A 10,138-nucleotide genomic window follows, 5' to 3' on the forward strand; every position below is an offset into this window, starting at 1 on the left:
GACTGCTGAGTGATTGCTGATTGTTGAGTGATTGCTGCCTGGTCCTGACATAAGCCCTAACCAGGGGGCAGAGCCAGTCCAGGCCCAGCAGGTGTAAAAGGAGACACTCTGAGGGACCAGGGAGCCAGCGAACAGGGGCTGTAAACAGAATCATAGAACTGGAAGGGACCTGTAAGATCATCAAGTCCAGTCCCCTGCCCTGGGCAGGAAGTTATTGGGCTCAGACAAGTTCAACAAGGTGCCTAGCCAGCCCCCTCTTTAACACCTCCAAGGATGGTGATTGCATCACCTCTGCTGGGAGTGTTCCAGATTCTGTCAATCCTTACAGAGAAAAGGTTATTTCTTATATCTCATCTGAATTTACCCTCTATAAGCTTATGCCCATTGGTCCTTGTCCTCCCTTGAGGTGCGTTCCTGAAGTTGCTCACCTAGATCTTGGTGTTTACCCCTGAGTTACTTGTAGGCAGCTATCAAGTCACCTCTCAGCCTTCTCTAAGGCCGAGTTGCTAGAGTCTCTCCTCATAGGGCCTATCCTCCATGCCCTTGACCATGCGGGTGGCCCTTCTTTGTACCCTCTCAAACTTATCTATCTCCTTCTTCAAGTGCAGTGCCCAGAGCAGGACACAGTACTCCAACTGAGGCCTCAGCAGTGCCAAATAGAGAGGGAGGAGTACCTCCCTGGATCTACACATTGGCTGCTGCACATCAGAGTTCTCAGAGCCTCACCACCTCCTCCTGTAGCTCTCTTGCCTGTTCCCTGAGAGACATCACCAGGAGGCACCACTCAGACCACAGGCACTCCCCCCACCAACCAACCTGGCCATCACTGGAAGGAACCTGCAAGCTGCAGTCCCCACAGTTGCAAACCTGGACCAGGGTGGAAACCTCAACGGTGAGTGGTCCTGCCTGTACAGAAACCTCACAGGTGCAAGCAGAGGCACTGGCTCTGCTATTGTGATGCTCTCCAGCAATTTCGGTGGGTCTCTTAATCTGTCTCTTCTCTTACTGCCCTTCTTCCAAGCACACTTTTCCTAGAAAACTCACCTGGAAGCTGGCCTGTTTACTGCTCTGGCCCCAAAAGATTCTTCACAAGCTGAAAGACTCTCCTCTCAAAAGGTAGGGGGTGGGAGGTGAGGAAACTGGCCTGAAAACTTTACAATTGTGTACAGGCACCTGGTTATGATCTACCAGAAGATTAATATGAGCCAACAGTGCAATAAGGTTCCCAAAAAGGCAAATAGAACTCTGGTGTGCAGCAGCTAATGTCCAGGGAGGTACTCCTCCCTCTCTATTTGGTACTGCTGAGGCCTCAGTTGGAGTACTGTGTCCTGCTCTGGGCACTGCACTTGAAGAAGGAGATAGATAAGTTCGAGAGGGTACAAAGAAGGGCCACCCGCATGGTCAAGGGCATGGAAGATAGGCCCTATGAGGAGAGACTCTAGCAACTGGGCCTAAGAGAAGGCTGAGAGGTGACTTGATAGCTGCCTACAAGTAACTCAGGAGTAAACACCGAGATCTAGGTGAGCAACTTCAGGAACGCACCTCAAGGAAGGACAAGGACCAATGGGCATAAGCTTATAGAGGGTAAATTCAGATGAGATATAAGAAATAACTTTTTCTCTGTAAGGATTGACAGAATCTGGAACACTCCCAGCAGAGGTGATGCAATCACCATCCTTGGAGGTGTTCAAGAGGGGGCTGGCCAGGGAATTGGCTGAGGCTGCATGCTCCCAGTGCATAGTTGTCATGGGTGACTTCAACTACCCAGACATTTTGTGGGAAGGGCACTTGACCAAATCTGAATGGTCGCAAAACTTCCGCACATCTGTGGATGAGCTCTATCTGACTCAAGAAGTCTGACTGACTAGAGGTAAAACACTGCTCGACCTGGTACTGGCAAAGTGGATGATCTAGTCAGCAACCTAATGATAAAAGGGAAGCTGGGAGACAGTGACCATGGGTTGACTTCAGGAAAGCTGACTTTGAGAGGCTCAGGAGCCTTGTTGGCAAGGCCTTAAGGGACCATGATCCAAAGGGGAGGGAGTTCAGGATAAGTGGTTGCTCCTCAGGGGAGTGATCCTGAAAGTACAAGCAATGTCTATCCCATCTCAGAGGAAAGGTAGCAAAAGGGTACAGCAGCCCCCTTGGCTCTGCAGGGAACTTGTGGGCATCCTGCATCTAAAAAAAAAGACCTATAAAGGATGGAAGACTGGAATCACCTCAAAGAGGAATATTCTGCATTGGTCCAGCCCTGTAGGGAGTGAACCAGGAAAGCCAAGGCTGCAACTGAACTCCAAGTGGCTACACGTATCAAAGACAATAAAAAGTTCTTTTTTAGATATTTGGGGAGCAAGAAGAAAAGTAAAGGTAACATTGGACCCCTGCTAAACCAAATGGGACAACTGACGCCCAGGAAAAAGCCAGCCTGCTTAATGGGTATTTTGAGTAAATTTTTTACCATCCCCAAAGAACGGCCCTGCTCAATATGGTATGGGGTGGCCAGGGTGAGGGAGAATTGTTACCTTACATCAATGTAGACCATGTGAAGGAACACTGTGAGAGGCTGGACACCTTTAAGTTAGCTGGCCCAGACAGTTTACAGCCCAAGGTACTTAAAGACCTGGCAGGCATCATAGCTCAGCCACTGGCACGGATCTTTGAGAACTCATGGCACTCAGGTGAAGTGCCCAAAGATTGGAAGAAGGCCAACTTGGTGCTTATCTTCAAGAAAGGGAGGAAAATAGTTTTGGGGAACTACAGGCCCATCAGCCTGACCTCTATCCCAGGGAAGGTCTTGGAAAAAATTATCAAAGAGACCGTTCTTGACAAACTGGCTGATGGAGACATCCTGAGGGATAGCCAGCATGGGTTTGTTGCAGATAGGTCTTGCCTGACCAATTTCATCTGCTTCTATGACCAGGCGACATATCACCTGGACAAGGGAGAAGAGATTGAGGTCATATATCTTGACTTTAAAAAAGCCTTTGATCTGGCATTCCATGATCTCCTCATAGAAAAATTGGCCAACTGCGGCCTCAGCTACATCACAGTCTGATGGCTGGGGCATTGACTCCGAGGTCAGACCCAGAGAGTGGTAAAGGATGGAAGTAAATCACTGTGGTGTGCCATGACCAGTAGAGTCCCCCAAGGCTCTGTCCTTGGGCCTATACTCTTTAACTTCTTTATTTATAATGTAGACATTGGTGTCAGAAATGGACTGGCCAAGTTTGCTGATGACACCAAACTTTGGAGTAAAACATTCACAACTGAGGATAGGCTGGTGGTCAAGACTGACCTCAACAGACTCACAAAATGAGTGGACAAAAACCTGATGGCATTCAACACTGAAAAATGCAAGGTACTCCACCTTGGGGCGGGGGGGGAAACACAGCTTGGCTGTGTTACACTTGCTAGCACCACAACTGAAAGGGACTTGGGGGTCATGATTGCATTGGTGGCTCATATTCATCTTGTAGTCAATGTTGCAGCTGGTAAAGTGAGCAAAACTCTGGCTTGCATCCATAGATGCTTCTCAAGCAAATCCCAGGATGTCATCCTCCCGCTGTACTCAGCCTTGGTGAGGCCACAGCTGGAGTACTGCATCCAATTCTGGGCTCCACAATTTAAAAAGGATGTGGAGAAGCTTGAAAGAGTCCAGAGGAGAGTCATGCATATGATCAGAGGACAGGAGAACAGGCCCTATGATGACAAACTGAGAGCCATGGGACTCTTCAACCTGGAAAAGCGCAGGCTCAAGGGGCACCTGGTGGCTGTCTATAAGTATATAAGGGGTGTACATCAGGATCTGGGGGAACACCAGTTCACCAGCGCGCCTCAATGGATGACAAGGTCAAACAGTCACAAACCCCACCAAGACTGTTTCAGGCTGGATGTAAGGAAAAACTTCTTTAATCTCTAAGCCCCCAAGGCCTGAAATAGACTGCCCCTAGAGGTGGTGCAAGCACCTACTCTGGGCTCCTTTAAGAAACATTTGGATGTTTATCATGCTGGGATCTTTTGACCCCAGCTGACTTCCTGCCCCTGGGGCAGGGCCTGGACTCAATGATCTTCTGAGGTCCCTTCCAGCCCTAATGTCTATAAAATCTATGAATTAATTGATTTGGTGCTGGAGCAGATCTCTGGGACTGTGGAGAAAGAACTACCAGAGGCAGTGCTAGAGAAGAGAGAGGACATGGACTCCCAGGAGGATTGGAACCTGGAAGCTTGTGACTTCTGGCAGCAAGCAGAAATGTTCACTTCCACCTACAGCAGTTCATATGGAGAACAGATATGCAGCCCTAGCAGCAGAGAGGGAACAGCACGTTCCATTGGTAGAGCAGGACAGGCCAGAGCATACCAGGGTGGGAAGATCTTGACAACTGCCACAAAGAAGAAGCAACAGGTGATGGTGGTTAGAGACTGCCTTCTGTGGGGGACAGAGGGAGACTTCTTGCTGACCTGACCTGTCATCTCAAGAAGCCTGCTGATTGCCTGGAGCCCAGATTCAAAAAGTCACAGAGGTGATAACGAGACTCATTTGGCTCTCTGACTACTACCTCATGCTGCTCATCCATGTGGGTACCAATGATACTGCCAGGGGAGACTATAAGCAGATCAAAAGTGATTACAGGGCTCTAGGTGCAAGGGTGAAGGGGTTTGGGGCTCAGTTCTTGTTCTTTTTTATCCTTCTGGTCAAAGGAAAGGGCCCATGCAGGAATGGGTGCATCCTGCAGGAATGGGTGCATCCTGCAGATCAATACCTGGCTGCACAGGTGATGTCATCAGCAGGGATTTCGGTTCTTCAAACATGGGATGTTGTTCCAAGAAGAAGAATTGCTGGGAAGAGATGGGATCCACCTGATAAAGAGAGGGAAGAGCATCTTTGCAGACCATCTCACTAACCTAGTGAGGAGGGCTTTAAATTAGGTTTGCTGGGAGATGGAGACCAAAGCCCTGAGGTAAGTGGGGAAGCAGAAGACCTGAAGGAAGAGCAAAGAGGAGGGGGAACAGGGGAGGTGTTCTCATACTTCCTGAGAAATTAGAGGAATCGACTAGTTACCTTAGGTGCCTGTACACAAATGCATGGAGCCTGGGAAACAAGCAGAAAGAATTAAAAGTCCTTGCACAGTCACAGAATTATGACATGACTGGAATAACAGACTTGGGGGGAGCTTGCATGACTGGAGCATTGTCATGGATGGGTACAAACAGTTCAGGAGGGACAGGCAGGGGAGAAGAGGAGTAGGAGTTGCACTTTATGTAAAAGAGCCATATGATTGCTCAGAACTCCAGCATGAAACTGGAGATAGGCCTGTTGAAAATGTCAGGGTTAAGGTTAGAGGGGAATGCAACAAGGGTGATGTTGTAGTGAGGGTCTGCTATAGACCACCAGACCAGGAGGAAGTGGTGGATGAGGCTTTCTTCAAACAGCTAGTGGAAGTTCCTCAATCACAAGCCCTGCTTCTCATGGGGGACTTCAGTCACCCTAACATCTGCTGGGAGGGTGATACAACATTATGCAGGCAATTCAGAAAGCTTTTGGCGATTGTTGGGGACAACTTCCTGGTGCAAATGATGGAGCAGCCAGCTAGAGGCCATGCTTTTCTTGACCTGCTGCTCACAAACAGGGATTAATTGGTGTAGAATGTAGTTCTGAATAGCAACTTAGGCAGCAGGCACCACAAGATGATTGATTTCAGGATCCTAAGGAAAGGAAGGATGGAGAGCAGCATATTAAGGACCCTGAACTTTGGAAAAGCAGACTTTGACTCACTCATGGAACTCATGGGCAGGATCCCCTGGAAAGCCAGTCTGAGGGGGAGAGGAGTCCAGGAGAGCTGGCTATACTTTAAAGAAACCTTATGTTCCCCTTAGAACATAAACTCTGATATAAACAAGGAGGGAACACGCGTAAACCCATATTCTGAGGTACCTGACTGGAATCTGGTATAGGGTTATCCTAGGAAAAATTAAGGGTAACAATACTTTTAGATGGCAACTTGGGCAGTAATGGCCATAAGATGATTGCATTCAGGATCCTAAGGAATGGAAGGATAGAGAACAGCAGAGTAAGGACTCTGGATGTCATAAGAGCAAACTTTGACTCACTCAGGGAAGTCATGGGCAGGATCTCCTGGGAAGCCAGTCTGAGGTGGAGAAGAGTCCAGAATAGCTGAGTTGGCTACACTTTAAAGAAGCCTTACTAAGAGTACAGGAACAAACCATCCCAATGCACAGGAAGACTAGCAAGTATGACAGAAGACCAGCTTGGCTTAGCAGGGAACTCTTCAATTAAATTAAATCACAGAAAGGAAGCTTATAAGAATTGGAAACTTGGACAAATAACTAAGGAGGAGTGTAAATGCATTGTTCAGGCATGCAGGGATGACATCAGGAAGAAAAAAGTACAACGGGAATTGCAGCTAGCAAGGGTAACAACAAGGGTTTCTGCAAGTGTTCAGGTAGCAAGGGGAGGATCAGGGAAAGTGTGGGTCTCTTACTGAATGGGGGAGGCAACCTTGTGACAGAGGATGCAGAAAAGGCTGAAGTGCTCAATGCCTCTTACCTCAGTCTTCACAGGAAAGGTCAGCTCCCAGAGTACTGCATTGGGCAGCACCATTTGGGATGGAGGTAAGCAGCCAACAGTTGTGCAGGAACAGGTTAGGGACTATTTAGAAAAGCTGGATGTGTACAAGTCCATGAGGATGGATGGGATGTGCCCAAGCATGCTGAGGGAGTTGACTGATGGGATTGCAGAGCCACTGGCCAGCTATGAAAACACATGATAACTGCAAAAGTTCCCAGAGGATTGGAAAAGGGCAAACCTAGTGTCCATATTTAAGAAAGTGAAAAAGAAGGATCCAGGAAACTACAGACTGGTCAAACCCATATCAGTCCATGGAAATATCATTGAGTGGATCCTCAATGAATTCATTTCTAAGCACTTGGAAGAGAAGAAGGTAATTAGGAACAGCCAGTATAGATTCAGCAAGGGCAAGTCATGCCTGACCAACCTTATTGCCTTCTATAATGACATGACTGACTCTGTGGATGTAGGGAGACCGGGGGATATAGATACCTTGACTTTAGCAAGGGTTTGATACAGTCTTCCACAACATTTTATCAGGTAAGTTAAGTAAGTATGGGCTGTATGAATGGACTGTAAGGTGGATATAAAACTGGCTGGATCATCGGGTTTGAAGGGTAATAATCAATGGCTTGAAGTCTAGTTGGCAGCTGGTGTCAAGGGGAGTCCTCAAGGGGTTGGTCCTAGGGCCAGTTTTGGTCAGTGTCTTGATCAATGACCTCAAGATGACATTGAATGCACTCTTAGCAAGTTTGCAGATGACACCAAGCTGGGGGGAGTAGTACAGATGTTGGATGGTAAGGCTATGATTCAGAGTGATCTAGACAAATTGGAGGATTGGGCCAAAAGGAATCTCATGAGGTTCAACAAGGACAAGTACAAAGTCCTGCACTTAGGACGGAACAATCCCATTCACCAGTGCAGGCTGAGGACTGACTGGCTGGGCAGCAGCTCTGCAGAAAAAGACCTGGGGTTTACAGTGGACAATAAACTGAATACAAGCCAGCAGTGTGCCCTTATTGTCAAAAAGGCTAACAGCATACTGGGCTGCACTGGTAGGAGTGTTGCCAGCAGTTCAAGGGAAGTGATTATTCCCCTCTATTCAGCACTGGTGAGGCCACGTCTGGAGTACTGTGTCCAGTTTTGAGCCACCCACTACAGAAAGGATGTGGACAAAATGGGATTAGAGTCCAGTGGAGGGCAAAGAAAAATGTAGGGGCTGGGGTGCATGTCTTATGAGGAGAGGCTGAGGGAAATGGGCTTATTTAATCTACAGAAGAAAAGACTGGAAGGGTATTTAATAGCAGCCTCCAACTACTTGAAAAGGGGTTTGAAAGAGGATGGAGCTAGACTGTTTTCAGTTGCAGCAGACTGCAAAACAGGGAGCAGCAGTCTCAAGTTACAGCAAGGGAAGTTTAGGTTAGATATTAGTAAGAATTTTACCACTAGGAGGGTGGTAAAACACTGGAGTAGGTTACCCAGGGTAGTTGTGGAATCTCCATCCTTGGAGGTTTTTAAGGCTCAGCTAGACAAGATTTGGCTGGGATGCTTTAGTTGGGGATGGTCCTTCTTCGAGCAGAGGGTAGGACTAGATGACCTCCTGAAGTCCCTTCCAACCCTAGTTTTCTATGATTCTATGATTATTGCGTCTGCTGTAGCTATAATAGCATCATATGGAATCAGTTCTTTGGTCTAATACACCAGCATTGTAACTCCACTGAAGGTGATAGTTTTATGCCAGTAGGGGGCTGCAGGAGGATGAGGAGACGCCATCTGAGCAAGACAAGTGACAGGCAAGGAGCGCTAAGGTACGGAACGGGGGTCCAGACAGTCTCCCTAATTGGGGTATGGCACACACAATCTTGCAAGGCCTTAAATGCCTACATACCAATGCTCGCAGTATGGGGAATAAACAGGAGGAACTCGCCCTCAGAATAGCTAGTTCAAACCCAGATGTCATAGGGCTAACAGAAATGTGGTGGGATTCATCCCATGACTGGGCAGTTAGAATTAGGGGCTATAGGCTTTACAGGCAGGATAGAGAAGGAAGGAAAGGTGGGGGTGTGGTGCTCTATGTCAAGGAGCACTACACATCTTCTGCCAGCAGAATGGGGTCAGAGGAGGGGCAAGCTGAAGTGCTCTGGGTCAAGATCCAAGGGGGCCATGGGGAGAGCGATTTGACAGTGGGGGTGTACTACAGACCCCCCAACCAAGGGGAGGAGCTGGACCGGGAATTTTTGGGCCAGCTTGCAGAGGCACTTAAGGCAAGGGATGTAGTTGTCATGGGTGATTTTAATTACCCAGACATCTCCTGGGAGGAACAGTCAGCCAGGACGGACCGTACCAGGAGGTTCCTGGCTGAGATACAGGACCTCCACTTAATCCAGGAGATGCACAGTCCCACTAGAGGAAATGCCCTGTTGGCCCTGGTCCTGGCCACAGGCAATGACCTGGTAAGGGCCCTCCAGGTTCTTGACCACCTGGGCAATAGCGATCATTGCTTGCTGGAATTCACCATCCAGCTCAGGGTATCAAGGGCCTGCAGCAAGACAGTAGACCTAAACTTTAGGAGGGCCAACTTCAACAAGTTGAGGAGACTAGTGGGAGAGGCGCTGGGTCCTTGAGGGTAGGGGAACTCAGTGTCCAGGATGAATGGTCATTCCTTAAGGAAATGATACTCAGGGCCCAAGGGGAGTCCATCCCAACAAGAAGCAAGGGGGACAAGAGTGCCCGAAAGCCTCCTGGCTCACCAAGGGCGTTCGGGAATGCATGCTTAACAAAAAGGCAGCATACACCCAGTGGAAGGGGGATGCTATCTCCAAAGAGGAGTATACCTCCTCTGCTCGGGCCTGTAGGGGGGCTGTCAGGAAACCTAAGGTGGACATAGAGCTAGGACTAGCGTCCAAGATCAAGGATAATAAAAAGTCCTTTTTCAAATATATAGGGAGGATGAAGAAGGCACCGGGTAAAGTGGGGCCCCTGCAAAGTACGCTGGGCAATCTGGTGGTTGCACCAGAGGAGAAAGCGGAACTCTTTAACCAATTCTTCACCTCCGTTTTCTTGTGCAGGGACCAGGACTTCCCCACTGTGATGCCAGACAGACTTGAGGGGAACACCTCCAGACCTCAGGTTGGGGAGGACTGGGTTAGAGAGCTTGTGGAGGGGCTGGACGTGTTCAAGTCAGTGGGTCCAGATGCTCTCCACCCCAGGGTGTTGAGGGAGCTGGCTGGAGTTATTGCAGGGTCCTTGGCATGGCTCTATGAGCGCTCGTGGTGCTCGGGCCAGGTGCCAGATGACTGGAAGATAGTTAATGTGGTCCCCATCTTCAAAAAAGGGAAGAGGGAGGACCTGGGCAACTATAGGCCCATCAGTGTTACCTCCATCCTTGGGAAACTCTTTGAGAAGATTCTCAAGGAGCACATCTGTGATGGGCCAGCTTCAGGGATGATGCTCAAGGGCAACCAGCACAGTTTCATTAGGGGCAGGTCATGTCAGACCAACCTGATTGCCTTTTATGATCAGGTCACAAACGCACTGGATGCAGGTGTTGCC

The 10,138-nt window shown here is 48.7% G+C and overlaps 1 long non-coding RNA gene across 1 annotated transcript in view; it reads left to right on the forward strand.

The window, feature by feature from the left end:
- Positions 1–257: 257 nt before the first annotated feature.
- LOC109312225 overlaps positions 258–10,138 on the forward strand; it is a 21,571-nt gene continuing 11,690 nt past the window's right edge. The window contains exons 1-2 of the long non-coding RNA XR_002101756.1: positions 258–502; positions 8,717–8,721. This is a non-coding gene — a long non-coding RNA (uncharacterized LOC109312225). The remainder of the gene's footprint in view (positions 503–8,716; positions 8,722–10,138) is intronic.

Source organism: Crocodylus porosus, unplaced genomic scaffold (assembly GCF_001723895.1).
Source record: "Crocodylus porosus isolate Cpor-Errol unplaced genomic scaffold, CroPor_comp1, whole genome shotgun sequence".
Lineage (NCBI taxonomy): Eukaryota > Metazoa > Chordata > Crocodylia > Crocodylidae > Crocodylus > Crocodylus porosus.